Source organism: Pezoporus occidentalis, unplaced genomic scaffold (genome assembly GCF_034315485.1).
Source record: "Pezoporus occidentalis ecotype Australia unplaced genomic scaffold, CSIRO_AGI_Poc_V1 ctg70, whole genome shotgun sequence".
Taxonomy (NCBI): domain Eukaryota; kingdom Metazoa; phylum Chordata; class Aves; order Psittaciformes; family Psittacidae; genus Pezoporus; species Pezoporus occidentalis.
Window position 1 is genome coordinate 695,998 of NW_026916053.1, and position 12,098 is coordinate 708,095.

The following is a 12,098-nucleotide window of genomic DNA, read 5'->3' on the forward strand; positions in this document are numbered from 1 at the left end:
ATTACAATATTTATGGAAGAAGCTAGATCGTTTCTTAGTTTTCTTGTATTTTTCTTGTACAAATACAAATAGTTTAAATGAGAATTGTACATCTCAGTAAAGAAATCCTGTCCCTAAATACCCTTGTGGTTCTGTACTCAAATTACTTTCAGCCATACTGCTCAGCCTTCCTGAAGATGGATGGGAGCACTGTGACTGTTTGTTTCAAGGTTGCTATTAAGAGGGAACAAAATCAATCCTGTGGGTCAGCACAGGAGCTACTGGGGGAATGCAGCACCTGGATACAGGGTGGAGTTCACAGCATTTATACTACCAGGCTAGTCATTCTCTGTGGCAGTGTATAATTTCCCAAGACAGATCTGCCATTACACATCAGCCAGTGGTTGCAAAAAGAAAGATTTATCAGCACATTAACAAATGCCTTTATGAAGAACAAGCAAATATTACCCTCAGTGAAATCAAGTATCAGTGGTGTGGCTACCAAATATTCATCTGCATTCAAAAGGTGTCTATACTGAGATCAAGAGTCAGAGACTTTTTCAACAGTCATAAAGCTCCAGAGGGTCAAACTGTAGAAAGGGGACCCAAGGATTGCCTGGAGAGTATGCAGAGAAGAGCAAAAGAAGAAAATAAATATTAATGGCATTAGCACAAATCTATTTGTTTTGCAGAAGATTTTAAGATACCAGCACAACTTGTCTGATTAAAATTGATAAATAAGTGACAAGGAGATTCAGCACTGCCACTGCTGTGAATACCAAGGAAATACACTCAGTTACCTGTGATCTCCAAAAATTCTTTCAAATACTACAGAAAACTATGGTTACAGATACATGCTGAAGACCGACAGAGGCATGACATTTGACATAACCCCAGCCTAACTACGTCAGGAACACACACCCCTTGTTTAGAAACATGAACACCTTTTTCTGCAAGCTTATTCTTACACACACATATAACAGGAATAAGTTAATTTTTTTTTTTATCCTTCCCAAGCTTATAGTGTAACTAGAAGAGAAGAAGTATCAGGTGTTCTTAGCTGCCTATATACAACACAGTGCCAATAATGAACCCTACAGAACCTTCATAAAGGGACCATTTCCCTCCAGTTTCTCTGCGTGAAAGCTTCGAAGTAGCTGCATTGCTGGAAAACTGATTTTCTTCTAAAACTGCTGTAAAGTGCAATGGGTATTTCAAATGCAGCAGTGCGCCATGGGTGCAATTTAACTTCCAAAATCCCAGCTCTCTTCATAGACATCTATAAATCTTTGCCCTTTAGACCAGAACTATCATGCATCCCAGCTTGCTAAGCCCTCCTAATTTAATGACACACATTTATTTGGAAATACTGTAGCAGAACAGCTTCAAAAGCATTACTCTAGCATTATTACACTGTGAGAAATTATGGTGGTTTGGGGTCTTCCAGCCTAATTAGATTCTATTTTGTTCAGTCATCCTCAAATGAAACTTCTGTTTTCAAAGGATTTTGTGAACAGTCTGCTAATGAAAGAGAATTTATAGTATTTATGGGGCAACAGTATAAATGGAATTTAATAGCCAACTGCCAGCAGGGAACCGTCTAATCTTTATCGAATGCTGATTAACAACCAAGGATTTCTGGTGAGATAATGAGCCCTGGACTGGCTTCTATCCAGTTTTTGACACTGGCACCGATGTACATCTCCTAATTGCTAGAGGAAAACATATAATAACTGAACTTCAACTAATTAGTGGAGATTTAACCAAGTCATTGAAGTCTGTATCTTTGAAATTCACAAAAATACCAGAAGTCAGGTATTCACCCCAGGCACTTAACAGACACCTCAGTTATCCTATGCAAATAAATTAAGAGATGAATTTCCAGAACTGGTGACTCAAGAAACTTTGCACTGCAATGAGAATGACTGCAAGAACTTCCATCAATCTAGACCTAGGAACTATAACTGGTCCCATACCAAACTGAAGAAGCCTTGCACCTGTAGAGGGATTTCAGTGCCCCTAACAGGATCTGGCTGTGAAATTCATTACCAGGTCCAGAAAGTTCAAGTGATCGAATGGAAATCACTAAATTCTGAGAACTTTAACATCTAGATCCATTTTTTCTATCTTCACAAAGCAGGCTCCAACACTGAAACTTCAGAGCTTAAGTTAGACACACACTTGCACTGCCAAGCACAGAATTCTATGCATTTCTAGAACCACCACCCTAATTTTCTCAAGGTTTTGTATTTCAATGGAATTTTGTCTCCATTCACCAATCCCCAAACCATCATTTCCCTAAGAGCTACTACACATTTAAAAATTCCTTATTACTTCTGTAATTGCAAAAAAAAAAAAAAAATCACTACAAATCTCAAGGTCTGTAAAAATAGGAGTGACACTAAGTACAATCTAAAAAACCATCAAACCCCAAAAGAACCCAACAAACCAAAGGCAACCCAAATATTGCTTCCCTTCTCCTGATACATGAGGAACAAGATTAAACAAAGAGCCAATAATTTGTGGATGCCAGGGGATAGGTGTGAGTGGTGAAAGAAAGAATAAGACTGCTGTCAGAGTTCTGTACAACAGAAGATTGAGGGGATTTTCAAACCACTTATTTGACTAAATGAAACGTAAAGTTAAAGAAGGAAACAGTGTATGCTCCATCCAGCTTAGAAAATGCACTTCCAAGATACATGTCGTTTGGCTTCCAAAACACGCTGTTTGGCCTGGAAAGGAGAAGCTGCAGAGATGATCAACTGACATAACATTTCGAACCTACTGTATTAATGTCATAAATACACACACCTTTAATGGGTGGCTGATTGCAATTACATCTCAATGTAATGGTGACAGAAAGGGTTACTTTCTACCATAAGGTGACAACAGGTGACAGAAAGAGTTACTTCAGATTCAACAACAGAAATCCCCAAAGCTGAAATGATGCATTTGAGAAATCTCTTGCTACTACTTGCTTCTAGACAAGTAATTCAGGTTGTTCTTACCCAAGTCAGAATTGCAAAATCCTGAGTCTTTACAAAATGACAGTGCTGAGCAGGAAGACAGAAACACGTAAGGCACAAGAGAGCAGTGACCTTATCATGAGATTACCAATGGCATGAACTGACGAGACCTGAATTACTCTGTAGAAATTGCCCATATGGAAGTGTTCAGTATATTAGTTGCAAAGTACTTTGAAGAATAAACTGCACTGAATTCACTCTATGGAATAGTGATAGACAAGGACACACATATGGAAAATTACTGGAGATTTGCTGATGCCCTGCAGGTTTTTCTTATTTGTCTTCCTTTTTGCTTATGTACCACTAAACCAGAAACACAGAACTGAGAAACCAACTGAGTAACATTATGCAGAAGATGGGTAAATAAATTCATGGTTATCAGCAAAATCAAATCAACATCAGTTTTCTGGAAAGTTTTCTCTAAAATCCTTTTGCAGCCTCAAAAGCTCTGCAAAATGGGTAGCGACAGAGTGATCTAAGGGCATCTCGTATAAAGAATCTGTCAAGCTTTGTCTCCTTGAAGTACTTAATCCAAGAATAAATAACAAAACCAGATAAATAGATACTAGAATTAGCATTCACCTGTATTAAAAAAAAAAAAAGACATTTTATAGCAGCAATGACCTGCCTAGCTCAGAAAATGAACTTTGCTTATTATTTTGTTTTAAAAGTACAGTAGGTACCATCACTGCATGTAAGGACTGTGGGTCTGAAAACCTTCAAGAAAGGAAGGTCTTTATCCTTTTTATTTTCAGTAGCCCTCTCTCTCATAAAGAAATAAACCAAAACCACTACAACAAACAGTTTTATACAAACATAGGCACTGTGTTGTTTTGCACCAAGCAGAGGAGTCAGTGTACAGACCACTGAGCAGTTCCTCTGCAGGGCACTGCTTTGGGACCCTTGAAGGTGGATAGAATGAGTCAACTATTATGGCCAGAGATAATTATTTCCTTGGATTACATTGGCCCTGCTCTCTTATATGCAGATCCCCTGAAACATTTCTCATGGTTGGAGGGTTTGGACACAATCCACACTAGTTCTTTCCTCTTTATAACTGAGAATTAAACTTCAAGTGGTCATGAATATTCACCCATAATGCAGGACAACTTCTGAAAACTCTTTTAATTTATCAAGCACTACAGGGATATAACTGGAGACAGGAGGTGGCAAAAAGCTCAAGGCAATGGGTTTTTTGAGCTTTAACGACAAGTGAGAAACACCCCGGGTGTAGAAGAATATGCACATAAGACACTGCTTTATGGACTTTTGTCTTTCTACAAAAGCAGAAAGCCAGAATGTGTCCTGAGTGTGTAAAGAACTTGGATGCCCCCACTACTGAACACCGGTCCTATTTATACTCTGTTGGATATTTGCTTAACAAGTCAAAGCTGGCAGGTTGAAAAGCTACTTTAACGTAGCTAGTGCATGTTCAGAGAATGTCAGGGATGTAAAATAAGACTATCACAGTATTAGAGGATTTCCAGATTAAAATTAATTCTATTCTGTGTAACACGTTTAAAGGTTAGATTATGTATCTCTAGTGGACCTAAGGGCACAGGAAAAAATACAAACTCTTGACGCATCTAAGAAGGCTTTTCTAATTTAGGTGCAGGATTTCAGTCAGAAATAAGAATTCACACCACTTCAGTATGTCCCATTCCATCTGTATCTATGGTTTTTAAAATTGAATATTTCTGTACAGTTTTGATTTAGATTCATTTTCCCAGAGAAGTTTTGCAAACCACTTCCTCTTATGCTTAGTGCTGAGAGCTAATAGGATCTGGGTATTGCTGGAGATGCTATTTTTGGTTAGATACACCTCCAGTTTCAGCCAGCCTGGAAATTCTCATGTTCCGTGTTCCTATTGCTTTAAGAGATTAGGGGGACTTCAGCAGTTCAAAGAGAAAACGCCAAAGGGAAACTTGGGACACACAAAATGTTAGGGAGACGACTGGGACAGGCAGAGTTACACAGCTGTGGGCTTTGTAGAGTCATCCTTTTACATTCATATTCTAGTATTTTTTAAAATACATCTTTGCTGTTCATTGCCCAAGGAAGGCACAATCTTAAATGACAATTCTGGCCCATCTTGTCTTTAAAGAATTGGATTGTTGCTTCTGATTTAGTTTCACACGTATCAAGATACTCAACCATTTTCTCTTAAGTCTTTCAGCAATCTCCAGTCAAGGAAAACCATTAAAATCTCATCAACATTCTTTTAATGTATTTTCCTATTTTTACTGAATCTTTCTCATCAAAAGGGAGACTGTCAGAACAATGGATGCCTGCTGCGTTTCTTATTCCTGCTAGAATCACTTGTGTAACAGTATGTTACCTCATGACTATAGAATCACTGGTACTTTCCTGCTCTTGTGACATATTATTACAAGTGGATCAACAAGCAGTATCAACAACATCCTCTTTCCTTGGCACACTGAAAAACACTGAATGGAAATGGAACAAAATGAACATGGACTACTAAAGGCTTGGCTCATACCTCTGAGTTCTCATCATCCTTTAGTGCCCATCTAGACTTACCTCCTGCCCTGTGCTCTACCTGCCATGAATAGCTGGATAAACATCTTTTCAAAGCAGAAGAAAAATTGGCTGTGTGTGGCACAGCTTTTAGGCTACACTTACTAATTTCCAGGTCTTACTATCATATTCCTTTAAAGTAATAATATATTTCAAGAAGTGCAAGATAAGGTGAAAAAGATTTACCAGAATACTCCGAAGTGATGCCTTTGAATGTTTCATGAGTACTTCCTGAATGTTTCACTTTTGTTACTGGGTCTTTTCCACGCTAACTGGAAATCTGAATGTTCTGAACTTATATATTTTGGAAGGAGAACATGGTGGCGTGGGGAGAGGATGAAGACGTGTTCTTATTCTACAGAAAGACCAGATTTGTGCTTTGCTCACATCTGTGTATGCCTGCCACAACGTATCCCAAATAAACCCAGATATTATTATAGCTGATATAATTGAAAAGCTGACATTCAGAGACCAGTTCCACATTTCTGGCTTCTCATTCTTCCAAACTTTCTCTGCCTTTAAAAATGATTTTGATATTTTTGAAAGCAGAGGGTTACATTACCGTAATTGGACACAGAAATAGACTATTGATTTGCACAGACTAATTGGACACTGCCCATCCATTTACATGAGTAAGTGTCTAACAGGCATATAAGATTACAGCAACTGTGCCTGAATATTGGGCACTTAATTCAGTTCAGGCAGGCTTCTGCGGTGATGGAAACCAAGGCTTTGCATTGTAAATTTCAGTTTCTACAAAATCTTTTTTGCCTTGCTTTAATACCATTGACAAACCATCTCTGCTTTGTTTATAATGTTCACTGAGTAATACAAAGGCCTGATACATATTATACTTCAGATAGGTAAGTTACATGATAAATAGAGTTCATTTTTCTTACGTTGTTAATTTAAAGACTAGTAATATATTGCTGCTTCAAATAAGCTGCTGTGTACTCGGAGTCTTTGACCATATATCCTTTGTGCAGAAGTTATTTATTATTTCTACTGCACCACTGCTATACACAGCTTCTTACAATTACCCATTATATGACAGCAGAAAGATTTCAGTCAATCATGAGCAAGAAGAAAAATGTTATTTTCCCACCTCTGCTGATAGCTTTATTAGCATCGGGCTGGATTCATTCCCAGGTAACATTGATTTCAATGGCACTCCAACAGCAATGAATTATGTGCTCACATCCCATTTATTTATCTGCCCTTTCACAGTTAGCCACCACAGCTTACCTCTTCCATGACCTGAAGATGGACAGCCCAATTTTTAGGGTGCCTTATTTAAGGAATGGGAGACCTCAGTTCATTTCACTTGGTACTGAATTACCTCAGGCAGCCCTTTCAGACTTCAGCCTCAAAGTCAACAGGCTAAAAGCCCCTCTTATACTCTGCATATATTGTAGCTACTTCCACTAGATGAAACAGCCTCAAAAGGATGCCCTTACTCCTAGAGTACCCAAAAGCCTGTCAGCAGGGCACTCTCCTGCCACGTGGGAAATCTGCGTTCAAGACCCTGCCACAAATCTGGTTGAGTCTCACACCATAGAAGAGTGAATGCGTTACAGTAGGCTCCTGGGCTTGATGAGGTTGTACATTCCCCAAATATTATCCTCAGCTGCTTCCTCTGCAAGGCTCCAAGACAAAGCCCTGCAACCAGCTACCAGACGGGCTAAAAGAAACACTGGTTTGAAAGTCCCATGGGAATTATTTGTGAATTACTTCTTTAGCAAGGTTGACCATTTCAGCAGTTACAAGACACAGGCTTTCTTACTTGCATCTAAGCTCCAAGAGGTTTTTGCTGCTGAGAAGCATCTGTTTGGGGATCCTACCAGTGCTAAGTGATACCTAGATGCTTTCAAAGAAATCCAGAGACTTCCCTGAAGAGCAACAGTAGTTGTAGGTTGGAGTCATGGCTTTATTTTAACAATTCACTACAAAGACTCTTAGTTTCCCATCCTCAAATAACAAGCAATCTCTAAATATTATTAAAAAAACAAAGACATTTATTTAGGAGACAAGATCTGGTGTTTCTTTGGTCGGTCAGAAGAACAAAGGTCCCCTCCTTTTCTTAAGTCTAATACCTGTTAGTTTGTGGTTATTTCAGGTTAACTGCTGCATAAGATTTGGAATTTCTTATCTAGTAAATCTGACTAGCCAATGAATTGCTTATGGCAAGCTTAGAAACATGGATCTGGGTCACTGAGAGCAAAAGTTTCTACTTTTAATAACAGCTTTTAGAATACAGAGCATAAAATCTGGTTCAGTTAGGGTTGTCCTCTAAAGGTGTGCTGTCCATCCAGCTCTTTCAGCAAGAGACATCCAGCATTTTCTTGAGCAGAAAAGTACATCAGTACCTTTCTTACTTTACCTGATTAATGTAAATGATTTGCCTGCAGCAATCAGACTCTGTTTGCCAGGATAGTCATTATACAGTGACAGAGATTAGTGAGGTACTTAATCAAAACCAGCAGTGATTGATACTCTGTCAGTTTTGGTCTTTAATCAGTGAAGCTTTCATCCAATCATCAGCCATTAAAGAGTCTCATTTATCTGATTACTTTTGGAGTATTGGACTCAAAAAAGAAACACATAAAGGTAGGCTATAGCCTTCTTGTGACATACCTGGATACATGACTGCTTTTTCAACTTTCTGAAGTGGGGAAAAAATTACCTGTATCAACAACTATTTCTAGAGGATGGTTTGCTCTGATGGTTGGGATGAGGACAGGGAATTTTTCAGTTTAGCTATAGAGCAACAGTAAAATTTAGCCTCAGGTCAACAATGACCAAAATTCATTTTCATTTTATAGGTCTTTGGAGGCCGACTGTAAATGAGTTGGTGGTCTCAGTCCAGATCCTAGAAAGCAGCAAAGTTGCCAATAAATTTGTCACTTTTCATCTCTTCTCATAACGGCTAACCTAGATTCCAGGGTGGAGAAACCAACTGTAATAACTGCCATTGCTTTCAGAAGGGATATATAATTCAGTGTGTGACAGCAGGAGTGAGCCAGCTCCCTGACATAACTTCCTCTCAACTTCCTCCCCATATTAGCAACATGTGTTATCACTACAAAGTGGAAGATATGTTTCATAGTGTGTACCATCAACCTACCTACATCCCAAGGAGTTCTTCAGGAGCCTTAAGAATCTCCCAGCTTTCATGAATTATGGTGTAAACAAAGTCTAAATTGAACTGTCAGGTAAAGTTAGTAAGGAGAAAGAAACTACTTCCAGTTTTGACATATAGAAAGGTGCAAAACCAGCTGGTGAGAATTACGCAGTTGAGGTAGATCCCCTAACAGGTAGAAAGGTAAATCCAAATAACAAAGCCATTCCTCTCAATAGTCACACTGGAAGGGAATGGATAGACAAAGCGCATTAAATAGGTGCAATTAGAAAAGGTATTAAAGACTGGCCAAACCCAATCACAGAATTAGGAAAAAAATTCTGGTTTTACATTCTCAGAACTGTGCATTTGTAAAAATGCAAGTCAGTATGTCAGATTCCATGTGTATTCATAGACTCGCCCAGCAATACTGATACACAGGAGCATATGTACTTTTCACAAGCAGAAACACATGGATGGTTCTGAGCCTTTAGCCAGAATAACTGAGTCCTAAGAAATGTACCCTCTTACGTACATGATTGGTGGAACTGCCGAACAGCAAATGAATTTACACAGGTGGAAAATCTGAGTATTCTGGAAAGCTTGGACATTAGTATTATTTAGGAGCATTGGAAGAATTCCTCAAAGCAGCTACTTCAGCTTTATATCCAGGTCCAGCAATAATTCACCTGAAAGAACACAGTCTATTAAAAGCATATCATGCTCTTACTTTTGGCTCTCTGTTAATGTATAAGAGATGCATGGGTAAGAAAGCTCGGTGCTTGAAAAAGGGAAAAGGGATATATGTGCGACAAATAAGTCTGACGGTTTGGAGGTGATCATGTTGAACATTGATAGTCCACGAGTTGTGGAATTTATTCCCACCAGTTTATTTCTACTGCTGGGACAGAAAATGCACCTATGTTTACCAAGGAAAGCATGATTTTTTCCTATTGCTACAATCCTTCCAAACCATTATATAGATTGGTTTGAGAAAAAAAAAAACAAAAACCAACCCAGTTTTTATTTCACTTTTTGGTTAAAAAATGGTATACTGTGTGTACATATTCCTGACACCTGGAATTAAAACCAGGCATGGTTACAAGAGTGACTGTAGCAAATTGCAATGGAACAGTAAACACACACAGTGCTACTATGTTAGGCTGAATTTTAACCGAGATAATAAGGATGAGCATCGACTGAATATTATTTTGTCATAGACTTATGAAACAAAACTGACAGAACTCAGGTCTACTTCCCCCATGGAGACCTCAGTCACTGACCACCAGAGCTAATCAGGAGAAACTCCGATGAAGTTGGCAGCACAGTTACGTTGTAACAAAACTGGAAATCAGAATATTTCCAAACTTGACTGTCAGGAAGAAAATGCTGAAGTCAATAATGGGACTGATTCATACAAACTACAGGCCCATCCCAAACCATCCTCATCAAGTGAAGACAAACTCCCTACTTTGTACAAGTATGTGGCACAAGAATACAAAGCCTTTCTGATTTTCTGCCTTCCCCACATATGGCAGGGGAGTTAAGACAGTTTTGCAGACAGTACATAAGTAGTTTACAGTTGCCAGACAGCTCTTCCCAGGTAAATCTCTCATTTCCTACGCTGTTAGACTAGCCCAAGCACAGTATACTGTAAAGAACTGCACGCACCTCCTTCAACAGATTCATTTAGTAACCTACTAACATTCTTCGCTATTACCCATCAATGCCTCATTTTCTTGCCAAGGCTCAAATGAGATACAAAAAGTGACAGAGACTCAAAACGAAACACACATTATGCATATAGCAAACTAGAAAAGCAGGGGAATACAACTTTCTTTCACGTAAATAAATCCTTTGCATAATCTCAGTCTTACGATTTTTTTCTCAGATGTCTTTAACAGCATATACCAATTGTACAGAACTTTTCATCAGTAGACTTCAAATTGCTTTACAAGGGAGGTCAGTGCCATTACACACCTGGGCAAAGCCAAGACTCAGGGGAATATGCCAATTTCAATAGGCTTCTGGTTCAGAATCACTTGACACTGGAACACTGCATCTGATGTTTGCGTTTCAAAGAAACTTTCCTTGCTGTTCCCCCTACACACTCCCATTATAAACATTCAATATTTCCCCCTTTCTCCTTGAGAGAAGGGCAGATAGTACCCTCTTGTTAATCGCCTGGGTAAAGGAACTCCACAAGGTGATTTACCTTGAATAGGCTGTCCCAAAATTTTAATGGTCTACCACGTTTCCTACCATGTCCAGTATCCACCTTCCTCATGCTCTTCTGAGTACAGCCTGAGGTATGCAAATAGCCACATTTATGGCAATGACACTAAATTTTCAGATTCCTAGATCATAAAAACTTTTCTTCCCCATTTCCTCATGTTATTTACATTGCAAAAGCACCCCAAAGATCACAATGTAATGGCCTTTAACATCTTAATTTATTGCACAAATTATTTAGCTAAAGGATTTTCTACTTGGTTTAAATTATTATATAGTTTATCATCATTATTTCTTATACTATTCTTAAAGGATTGGCTATCATATTGTTGCTACATATGGATACAAAGAACACAAGAATCACACACAGACGCTCTCCAGGATTCCAACATACAATACTCAAAGAAAACTAAAATTGGAACAAACTGTTTGACCCAGTGTAAGAACACTCAATTGTCATCAGGAGATGCTGTAATGCGCATGGTTAAAAATAGGGTTAGCAATTTTTTCCCTCAGCTATCAAATACACAAGCATTTATGATTATTGGCACAAAAATTAGGGTTACTTCGCTTATGACTCTCACATTTATGTAGTTTCAACAGAACCATTCTGAGAAAGAATCTGGTTACCAACCAACAGACTGGATGAATCTGCACTAGGGCCTGGTCCCAGCTGAGCTGCTACAGCTTTATAAATAGTAGCAATAACCGTAACAAAATAAATCCACTTCAGCAAACAATGCAACTGTATGCCCAAATTCCTTTTTAACTGAGGAACTATACAACTAGTACTGAATCCTTAACATTTGCTTTAAAACTGATGCTGAAGCTTCCACTGGTTTCCAAAATTAGGTCAGCTTGGCTGGGATTGAAAATCCCGTTCTTATACACACCCTTGAATACAATTTTTTGAGAGACTTAAAAGTAAGCATGTACTGAAGTATCTTGCCGAGCAAGACCAACTACGCCTGCAAATTTACTTCATCACTTGCAATTTGAAAGGCATTTCAAAGCAAATAAAGATGTACGAATCCATGCTTTGTGAGATTTGTACCTTCATACATTCTCTTGAACTGTTACCCAACAGCTAAACAAAAGGTACAGGTTTTATACACTATGCAATTCGGCAAATGAAGCCAGCTTAGATCATGATCTCTGCCTTATCTCTCCCTGATTCAGGAGCTAACTTTCAAGCCTCTATACCC

At 38.6% G+C, this 12,098-nt stretch overlaps 1 long non-coding RNA gene across 1 annotated transcript in view; it reads right to left on the reverse strand.

The window, feature by feature from the left end:
• LOC134175924 (uncharacterized) overlaps nucleotides 1-12,098 on the reverse strand; it is a 94,060-nt gene that overhangs the window by 56,357 nt on the left and 25,605 nt on the right. Inside the window, exon 2 of the long non-coding RNA XR_009969198.1 lies at nucleotides 1,803-1,937. This is a non-coding gene — a long non-coding RNA (uncharacterized LOC134175924). The remainder of the gene's footprint in view (nucleotides 1-1,802; nucleotides 1,938-12,098) is intronic.